At 54.9% G+C, this 10,794-nt stretch overlaps 1 pseudogene; it reads left to right on the top strand.

The window, feature by feature from the left end:
* The first annotated feature begins 858 nt into the window (after positions 1-858).
* LOC107547254 lies at positions 859-10,531 on the top strand (annotated as a pseudogene).
* The last annotated feature ends 263 nt before the right edge of the window (positions 10,532-10,794 follow it).

Here is a 10,794-nt window from a genome sequence, read left to right as displayed (position 1 = left end):
GAAACCTTTTTGGATCCATTTTGGGCCCACTAGAGTTTGCTTTGCAGGTTTGGCCCCGAACCCTTTCCGTTCCAGGTTGGGCCCCACAGTCTTTGCCTTTCAGGTTGGGCCCTGAACCCTTCTCCTTCCAGTTTGAGCCGGGCAGCCTTTGCCTTGCAGGTTGGGCTCCGAACCCTTTTCGTTTCAGTTTGGGCCTCCTAGTGTTTGCCTTGCAGGTTTGGTTCCGAACCCTTTTCATTCAGGTATGGGTGCTGCAGCCTTTGCCTTTCAGTTTGGGCCCTGAAGTTTTGGTTCCAGTTTGGGCCCCAAAGTCTTTGCCTTGCATGTTTGCTACATCAGACTTTACCTTGCAGCTTTGGCCCTGAACCTTTCTGGTTCCAGTTTGGGGCCTGCAGTCTTTGTCTTTCAGATTTGTCCCCGAACACTTTTGGTTCCAGTTTGGGCGCCGTAGAGTTTGTCTTGCAGGTTTGGCCCTGAACCTGTTTTGTTCAGGTTTGGGCCCTGCAGCCTTTGTTTTGCAGGTTTGGCCCCCAACCCTTTCTGTTCCAGTACCCCCCCCCCCAAGATTTTGCCTGGCAGGTTCGGCGCCGAACGCTTTTGGTTCCAGTTTAGGCCCCACGGTCTTTGCCTTGCAGGTTTGGCCCTGAACACTTTTGGTTCCAGTTTGGGCCCCTAGAGTTTGCCATGCAGGTTTGTCCCCAAGCCCTTTTCATTCAGGTTTGGGGTCCGCAGCCTTTGCCTTGCAGGTTTGGCCCCGAACCCTTTTCGTCCCAGTTTGGGTCTCTCAGCCGTTGCCTTGCTGGTTGGGCCCGATACCCTTTTGGGTCCACTTTGGGCCCTGCAGCCTTTGCCTTGCAGGCTTGACCACCCCCGCATTCTTTGCCTTGCAGGTTTGGCCCCTAACCCTTTTGGTTAAAGTTTGAGCCCCGCAGCCTATGCCTTGCAGGTTTGGACCCAAGCCCTTTTGGTTCCAGTTTGGGCCCCACAGCCTTTGCCTAGCTGGTTTGGCCCCAAACCCTTTTTTCTCCAGTTTGGGCACCATGGAGTTTGCCTTGCAGGTTTAGCCCTGAACCTGTTTTGTTGAGGTTTGGGGCCCCACAGCCTTTGCCTTGCAGGTTTGGCCCTGAACCCTTTTTGTCCCAGTTTGGGTCCCTCAGCCTTTGCCTTGCAGGTTTGGCCCTGAACACTTTTGTTTCCAGTTGGGCCCACTAAAGTTTGCCTTGCAGGTCTGGGCCCGAAGCCTTTTTGTTTCGGTTTGGGCACCGCAGCCTTTGCCTCACAGTTATGGCCCCCAACCATTTTTGTTCCAATTTGGCCCCCCCAGAGTTTGCCTTGCAGGATTGGCCCTGAACCCGTTTTGTTTCAGTTTGGGTCCCGCAACCTTAGTCTTGCAGGTTTGTCCCTGAACCCTTTTGGTACCAGTTTGGCCCCCTTGGAGTTTGTTTAGCAGGCTTGCCCACCAACCCTTTTGGTTCCATTTTGGGCCCCCAAGAGTTTGCAATGCAGGTGTAGCCCAGAACCCTTTTGGTTCCAGTTTGTGCCCCTTAGAGTTTGCCTTGCAGGTTTGGCCCCAATCCTTTTTGTTCAGGTTTGGGCCCTGCAGCCTTTGTATTGCAGGTTTGGCCCCAGACCCTTTTGGATCCAGTTTCTGACCCTTAGAGTTTGCCTTGCAGGTTTGGCCCCAATCCTTTTCGTTCAGGTTTGGGCCCTGCAGCCTTTGTATTGCAGGTTGGGCACCAAACCCTTTTCGTTCAGGTTTGGGCCCCACAGCCTTTGCCTTGCAAGTTTGGGCCTGAACCCTTTTCATTCCAGTTTAGGCCCTACAGCCTTTGCCTTGCAGGTTGGGCCCCGACCACTTCTCATTCCTGTTTTGGCTGGGCAGTCTTTTCCTTGCAGGTTTGTCCCCAATCCCTTTTCCTTTAGGTTTGGGCCCCACAGTCTTTGCCTTGCAGGTTTGGCCCCAAACCCTTCTCGTTCCTGTTTGGGCCAGGCAGCCTTTGCCTTGCAGGTTTGGCCCCGAATGCTTTTCCTTCCAGTTTGGGCCCCGCAGCCTTTGCCTTGCAGGTTAAGCCTGGAACACTTTTGGTTCCCCTTTGGGTCCCGCAGCCTTTGCCTTACAGATTTGGCCCTGAACCCTTATGTTACAGTTGGGCCCCCTAGAGTTTGCCTTGCAGGTTTGCCCTCCCCTGATCCTTTGTCTTGCAGGTTTGTCCCCGAACCCTTTTGGTTCCACTTTGGGCCCCTCAGCATTTGCCTTTCAGGTTTGGCCCCGAATCCTTTTGTTTCCAGTTTTGGACCCCTAGAGTTTGCCTTGCAGGTTGGGCTCCCTACCCTTTGTTCCAGTTTAGCCCCCACAGAGTTTGCCTTGCAGGTTTGTCACCGAACTGTGTTCGTTTCAGTTTGAGTCCCGCACCCTTTGTCTTGCAGCTTTGGCCCCGTACCCTTTGGTTATAGTTTGGTCACCCCAGAGTTTGCCTTGAAGGTTTGGCCCTAAATGCTTTTGGTTCCAGTTTGGTCCCCCTAGTATTTCTCATGCAGGTTTGGTCCCGAACACTTTTCTTTTAGGTTTGGTCCCCAGTCTTTGCCTTGCAGGCTTGGCCCCTAACCCTTTCGGTCCCAGTTTGGGTCCCGCAGACTTTGCCTTGCAGGTTGGGCCCCGAACCCTTTTGCTTCCAGTTTAGGTGCCACAGCCTTTGCTTTGCAGGTTGGGCCCTGAACCCTTTTAGTTCAGGTTTGGGCCCCGCAGCCTTTGCCTTACAGGTTTGGCCTGGAATCCTTAAGGTTCCAGTTTTTCCCCCCGAGAGCTTGCCTTGCAGGTTTCCCCCGAACTCTTTTTGTTTCATTTTGGGCCCCACAGCTTTTCCCTTGCAGGTTTGGCTCACAACCCTTTTTGTTCCACTTTGGGCTCCACAGCCTTTGCCTTGCAGGTTTGGCCCTGAACCCTTTTGGTTCCAATTTGGGCTCCATAGCCTTTGCCTTGCAAGTTTACCACATCAGACTTTGCCTTGCAGCTTTGGCCCCAAAATGTTTTAGTTCCAGTTTGGGCCCCGCAACCTTTGCCTTGCAGGTTTGGCCCCTAACCCATTTGGTTCCAGTTTGGGCCCCACAGCCTTTGCCTTGCAGGTTCCTCCCTGAACCCTTTTGGTTCCAGTTTGGGCCCCACAGCCTATGTTGTCTTGTTTTTGTCTGTCTGTCTTCCCCGATTAGATTGTGAGCCCATCATTGAGCAGAGATTGTCTCTATCTGTTGCCAAATTGTACATTCCAAAAGCTTAGTACAGTGCTCTGCACATAGTAAGCGCTCAATAAATATTATTGAATGAATGATTGAAAGGTTTGGACCCCGAACCCATTTCATTTCAGTTTGGGTCCCGCAGTCTTTGCCATGCAGGTTTGGCCCCTCAGCCTTTGCCTTCCTTGGCCTGGAACGCTTCTCGTTCCAGGTTGGGCCCCCCCTTCCTTTGCCTTCCTGGCCTGGCCCCAAAGACTTCTCATGCCAGGTTTGGCCCCCCAGCCTTTGCCTTCCAGGCCTGGCCCCGAACCCTTCTCATTCCAGGTTTGGCCCTCCGCCTTTGCCTTCCCGGCCTGGCACCAAACATGTCTTGTTCCAGGTTGGGCACCCCCCAGCCTTTGCCTTCCAAGTCTGGCCCTGAATCCTTCTCATTACAGGTTTGGCACCCCAGCGTTTGCCTTCCTGGACTGGCCCTGAAGCATTCCCATTCCCGGTTTGGCCCCCCAACCTTTGGCTTCCCGGCCTGGCCTTCTCATTCTAGGTTTGGCCCCCCAGGCTTTGCCTTCCCCGGCCTGACCCCGAATGCTTCTTGTTCCAGGTTGGGCCCCACCGCCTTTGCCTTCCAGGCCTGGCCCCAACCCCTTCTCATTCCAGGTTTGGCCCCTCAGCGTTTGTCTTCCCGGCCTGGCACCGAACTATTTTCGTTCCAGGTTTGTTGCCCTCTGACTCCCCCCTCCCCCGGCCTTTTCCTTCCCGGCCTGGCCCCGGACCCTTCTTGTTCCAGGTTGGGGCTTCCACCTTTACCTTCCCAGCCTGACCCTGTACCCTTCTTGTTCCAGGCTGTGCCCCAACGCTTTTGCCTTTCGGGACTGGCGCCGAAGACTTCTGGTTCTAGGTTTGGCTGCCCAGCCTTTGCTTCATGGCTGGGCTCCGAAGCCTTCTCATTCCAGGTTTGGCCCCCCAACCTTTCCCTTCCAGGATGGACACCCCCCCGCCCCCGCAGGCTTTTCCTTACAGCCCCGGCCCTGAACCCTTTTCCTTCAAGGTTTGGCCCACCAGCTTTTGCCTTCCAGGCCTTGTGCTGAACCCTTCTCATTCCAGATTTGGCCCCCCCAGCTTTTGCCTTCCAGGCCTGGCCCCGAACCCTTCTTGTTCCAGGTTGGGCTCCCTGCCTTTGCCTTCCCAGCCTGGCCCCAAAGACTTCTAGTTCCAGGATTGGCCCCCCCAGCTTTTGCTTTCCCGGCCTGGTCCCAAAGCATTCGCACTCCATGTTTGGCCCGTGGCGGCTGAGCCAGTCCCAGCCAGACAGTGCATGGGGCCCAGGAGCAAGGGAAGGCAAGGCGGGGGATAGAGGGTGGATGGTCTGCATGTGGGGAAGGCCCCTCCCTCCCTCCCAGTCCCTCCCACACACACTTGGATGTTCGGGGAGAGGCAGAAGGATGAGATACAGTCCCTGACTTCAAGGTCTGATGGGTAAGTAAGGACACAGAAACACACACACTCACACAATTGGAGTGACTGGAGTCAGGCCGAGGGTCAATCCAGGCTGGCTCCCCGGCAGAAGTAGTGCTCAGCTTCAGAAGGAAAGCATTCCCGGTGTGCTTGCCCTCCGCAGCTGCTACCTGCACTCCCACGTTCAGGGCATCCTGTCCAGCTGTGCGCTGCCCATCTCAGTGCTCACCTTGTCCCTTGTGGGCTCCTATTTCTTCTAGGAGACAGAGAGTGAGTGCACCCCGTGGGTGCCCTGTGGTATCGCCCACCAACCCCACCCTGGCCATGGGCACATCCACCAAGCTGAGGCCTCTTCCCCGGCTGCCTGGGTTCAGGGCCCACCTTCTGGGCCCCGGCCTGAGTCTGAGCTGGACCGGATAGGTCATCCCAGCCATGCTGCAGATGTCCGGCACACAGGGGGGCGAGAGGTGGGAGTGTCTGGATGGGGCGTGGATGTGGCAGATCAGGATTTCCTTCGCCCCGATGATTGAGGCAGGAACCACATTGCCGGGTGATGTGAGCGTCCTTGAGAGGAAGTGTGGGGGTGGGCGCATTTGGTGGGGGGACCCTCTGGCTCAGTCCAGGTGGGAAGAGGGGAGGGTGACATAGCGACATTTGTTCTGCTCAGTGCACCAACTTGGCTGTGGTACTTGCCCCTTCTCCTGGCACTATAGCAAGAGGGCCCGGGAGCATGAGCGAATGGGGGAGACAGAGCCAGATGGGGATGGGGAAAGAACCAGGATGGGAAGGGGGTGGGCTCCTTACGGCCCCTCTCCACCCCCTGAAGTCCAGGTTCAGCTACAACCCCAGCGAGAGCCTGATTGAGCTGGCACCAATGCACCTGCTGTCCACCGGTGCGGCCCTGAGCGCTATGGGCCTGGGCTTCTTGCTGTCCATGCTCTTCTTCATCGAGCAGACCGTCATGGTGTCGCTGGCCAATGCCTCCGAGAACAGGTACGGCCTCCCCCCACCAGCGCCCCCCAACCAGGCTGGCCCTGACTTGCCTCCGCCTCATCTTTTGGATTGAGTCAGAGGCGGCTCCAGCGGGAGGAGGCAGTGCCAGGGACTGGGGTCCCCAGGCCTAGAGAAGCAGTACGGCCTAGTGGAGAGGGCCTGGGAATCAAAAGGACCTGGGTTCTAATCCCGGCTCCCCTACTTGTCCGCTGTGTGACCTTGGGTGAAACCTATCATTTCTTTGTGCCTCAGTTACCTCATCTATAAAATGGGGATTAAGACTATTCATCCCATGCAGGATAAGGACTCTGTCCAACCTGACAATGTTGTATGTACTCCAGCACTTAGTACAGTGTCTGGCACATAGTATGTGCCTAACAAATACCATTAAAAAAATAAAATAAGTTGGGGAGTAAGCCTGAGAGGCAGAGGCCGTGGGACCCTGGGCAGCACGCTCCCTTTCTGATGTGCCTCCTCATTTGGTAAGGGAGAGAGGAGCTCAGCTCAGTCCCTCCTTGTATTATCATAATCATTGGTGATATTAGTATGAGTATAGGTGTTAAAGTGTTAAGTATAGGTTTCTATCAGCCAAGCACTGTTCCAAGCGCTGGGGCACTTAGAAGTTAATCAGGTTGGAACACTTAGAAGTTAATCTGGTTGGACAGAGCCCCCACCCTACAGGGGGCTCACGGCCTAAGTAGGGGGGAGTAGGATTTAATCCCCATTTTACAGATGAGGTAACTGAGGCCCAGAGAGATGAAAAGACTTGCCCAAGACCACCCAGCAGACACGGGGAGGGAGAGCCAGGATTAGAACCCAGGTCCTCTGATTCCCAGGCCTGGGCTCGTGTCACTAGGCCCCACTTCTTCATGCATGGCTTGTAAGAGCGGGTGTCTGTGTATGTTTGTGTGTGTGTGTTTTTGTGAGTGTGTTTTGGGAGTCCCTGGATGTCTGTGGTCCATACCACAGATTGGTGAAGGGCACAGCCTACCACTGGGAGCTGCTGCTGGTGGCTCTGATCAACCCGGGGCTGTCCCTGTACGGTCTGCCCTGGATCCATGCCACCTACCCTCACTCCCCCATGCACGTCCGAGCCCTGGCCTTCGTGGAGGAACATGTGGAGAGTGGGCACATCTATGAGACGTGAGCGCCCCCATCCCTCCCCCAACCCTTATCCCTATCCCAACCCCTCTCTACCCCAGCACCAGCCTCCCCGACAAGGCCTGGGCAGGCAAATTGGCGGGGGAGAGTTATGGGGCAACAGCCCCCTCATTCATTCATTCATTCATTCAATCATTCAATCATATTTATTCAGTGCTTACTGGGTGTAGAGCACTGTACTAAGCGCTTGGGAGAATACAATAGAACAATATAGCAGGCACATTCCTTACCCACAAAGAACTGAGAGTCTAGAGGGGGAAACAGACATTAGCAGAAATCAATAAATGGCAGATCTAGACATAAGTGCTGTGGGGCTGGGAGGGGGGATGACTCAAGGGAGCAAGTTGGGGCGATGCAGAAGGGAGTGGGAGAAGAGGAAAGGGGTGGCTTAGTCAGGCAAAGCCTCTTGGAGGAGATGGGCCTTCAGTAAGGCTTTGAAATAGGGGAGAGACATTGTCGGATTTGAGGAGAGATGTGAAGTTGAAGATGGATTGGCCAGGCTGGACCTCCCTGCCCCTTTCCCCAGAATTGCAAGTGTGAAGGAAACTTGACTGACCACCCTGGTGGCCAACATCCTGGTGGGGTTGTCCCTCCTGCTGCTGCCCTACCCGCTGCAGTGGATCCCAAAACCCGTGCTCTACGGCCTGTTCCTCCACATCGCCCTCACCTCCATAGACAGCAACCAGCTGTTCGAGCGGGTCACCCTCCTGCTCAAGGAACAGGAGCCCGGCCCCCTCCACCTCCCGTCTCCCGGTCCCCCCAGCCCTGGCCTTGTTGGGTGGTGGAGGGGGATGCTGACTGCAATCCCCCTGAGCCCCCGCCCCCGGGGCCGGGCTAAGGTCTGCTAAGCCTGACTCGTGCCCACCTAGTGGTCCCCCAATCTCTCTCTCTGCAGAGGTCCTACCCCTGGACCCATTACATCCGGCGGGTGCCCCAGCGAACCATCCACTACTTTACTTCACTGGGCTGCAGGTGCTCCAGCTGCTGCTCCTCTGTGTGTTCGGCATGTCTCTGCTGCCCTACATGAAGATGATCGTCCCCCTCATCATGATCGCCATGATCCCCTTCAGGTGCCCGCCCCGACCTCTTCCACCTTCCTGGGACACCCTCCGATCTCCACCCAGGGTGGGGGGAGTCTTTGGGCCTATCGCTTTCAGTTAGTCATTTATTCAATCTTATTTACTGAGCAATTATTAAGTGCAGAGCACTGTACAAAGTGCTTGGGAGAGTACAATACAACAATAAAAATACACATTCCCAGCCCACAATGAGCTTACAGTCTAGAGACTGCATGGGAAACGTAGGCTGCTCTGCACACAATAAGTGTTCAATAAATACAAATGAATGAATGAATGAGGTCAGACTGGAATTGGGAACTCATTCATTCATTAATTCATTCAATAGTATTTATTGAGCGCTTACTATGTGCAGAGCACTGTACTAAGCGCTTGGAATGTACAAATCGGCAACAGGTAGATACAGTCCCTGCCCTTTGATGGGCTTACAGTCTAATCGGGGGAGACAGGCAGACATGAACAATGGCAATAAATAGAGTCAAGGGGAAGAACATCTCCTAAAAACAATGGCAAAAAAATAGAATCAGGGTGATGTACATCTCATTAAACAAAATAAACAAAATAAATAGGGTGATGAAGAAATATACAGTTGAGCGGACGAGTACAGTGCTGAGGGGGTGGGATGGGAGAGGGGGAGGAGGAGAGGGAAAGGGGGGAGAAGAGGGTTTAGCTGTGGAGAGGTGAAGGGGGGGTAGAGGGAGCAGAGGGAAAAAAGGGGGGAGCTCAGTCTGAGAAGGCCTCTTGGAGGAGGTGAGCTTTAAGTAGGGATTTGAAGAGGGGAAGAGAATTAGATTGTCTGAGGTGATGAGGGAGGGCATTCCAGGACCACGGGAGGATGTGGCCCAGGGGTCGATGGCGGGATAGGTGAGACCGAGGGACAGTGAGGAGGTGGGTGGCAGAGGAGCAGAGCATGCAGGGTGGGTAGTAGAAAGAGAGAAGGGAGGAGAGGTAGGAAGGGGCAAGGTGATGGAGAGCCTCCAAGCCTAGAGTGAGGAGTTCTTGTTTTGAGCAGAGGTTGATAGGCAACCACTAGAGGTGTTTAAGAAGGGGAGTGACATGCCCAGAACGTTTCTGCAGGAAGATGAGCTGGGCAGCGGAGTGAAGAATAGATTGGAGTGGGGCAAGAGAGGAGGAAGGGAGATCAGAGAGAAGGCTGACACAGTAGTCTAGCCGGGATATAACGAGAGCCTGTAGCAGTAAGGTAGCCGTTTGGGTGGAGAGGAAAGGGCGGATCTTGGCGATATTGTAAAGGTGAGACCGGCAGGTCTCGGTAATGGATCGGATGTGTGGGGTGAACGAGAGAGACGAGTCAAAGATGACACCGAGGTTGCGGGCCTGAGAGACGGGAAGGATGGTCGTACCATCCACAGTGATAGGGAAGTCCGGGAGAGGACCGGGCTTGGGAGGGAAGATGAGGAGCTCAGTTTTGCTCATGTTAAGTTTTAGGTGGCGGGCAGACATCCAGGTGGAGACGTCCTGGAGGCAGGAGGAGATGCAAGCCTGAAGGGAGGGGGAGAGGACAGGGGCAGAGATGTAGATCTGCGTGTCACCTGCATAGAGATGGTAGTCAAAGCCGTGAGAGCGAATGAGTTCACCAAGGGAGTGAGTGTAAATGGAGAACAGAAGAGGGCCAAGAACTGACCCCTGAGGAACTCCAACAGTTAAAGGATGGGAGGGGGAGGAGGCGCCTGCGAAGGAGACCGAGAATGACCGGCCAGAGAGATAAGAGGAGAACCGGGAGAGGACGGAGTCCATGAAGCCAAGGTGAGGTAAGGTGTGGAGGAGGAGGGGATGGTCGACAGTGTCAAAGGCAGCTGAGAGGTCAAGGAGAATTAGAATGGAGTAGGAGCCATTGGATTTGGCAAGAAGGAGGTCATGGGTGACCTTAGAGAGAGCAGTCTCGGTAGAGTGGAGGGGATGGAAGCCAGATTGGAGGGGGTCCAGGAACTCGGGCCCACAGTTGGTCAATTGTATTTATGGAGCATTTACTAAGTGCAGAACACTATTCTAAGTGCCTGGAAGAGTACAGTATTACAATATAGCAGGCACATTCCCTGTCCACAATGAGCCTACAGTCTAGAGGAAGATGGAGCCTTGTTGATGATGTTTGAAAACCTCCAGGGACTCACCCTGCCCCCCGGCCTTATCAGAAGAAGCATGACACACTGGAGAGAGCATGGGCCTCTGAGTCAGAAGGTCATGAGTTCTAATCCCAGCTCCGCCATTTGTTGGCTATGTGAACTTGGGCAAGTCACTTCACTTCTCTGGTCCTCAGTTGCCTCATCTATAAAGTGGGGATTGACACTGTGAGCCCCACGTGGGACAGGAACTGTGTCCAACTCAATTTGCTTGTACCCCCCCCCCCCAGCACTTAGTATAGTGCCTGGCATATTGTAAGCGCTTAACAAATACCATTATTATTATTATCAGGGGGAATCAGCGGGGTTCAGCAGGGTCTCCCCCTCCCAAATGGGTCTCCCTAAATTGTTGGTTTCCCCCCTCAGCTCTGCCACCCCACCTGCGACTCCCCCTCAACTGTCTGTGTCTCCCCCAGGTACAGTCTGCTGCCCAGAATCATCGAAGCCAAGTACCTAGATGCCATGGATGCAGAGTACTAGGAGTGACCATGTGCCAGCCCAGCTTAGCAGTACCCTGGCCTTTCTGGCTCCCAGGGTCTTCCTGCCTCCAGCCCGGGCATGGCATCTCTGAGAGTTGTGGACACTGCCAGGCGGGGAAGCCCGGCCCTGGCCGGCCCTGGCAGGCCCCTGGGATTCCACCGGACCCCCGGACCCTCAAAGGCCCAGGCTTCCAGAACCACAGGGATCTGGCCATCAGGCCACCATGCCTGCGGCCATACCCGTTGTCAAACTGGAGCGACTTG

Source organism: Ornithorhynchus anatinus, unplaced genomic scaffold (assembly GCF_004115215.2).
Source record: "Ornithorhynchus anatinus isolate Pmale09 unplaced genomic scaffold, mOrnAna1.pri.v4 scaffold_185_arrow_ctg1, whole genome shotgun sequence".
Classification (NCBI taxonomy): domain Eukaryota; kingdom Metazoa; phylum Chordata; class Mammalia; order Monotremata; family Ornithorhynchidae; genus Ornithorhynchus; species Ornithorhynchus anatinus.
Note: the sequence above shows the minus strand (reverse complement) of the source record. Positions and strands in the feature narration are given on the sequence as shown.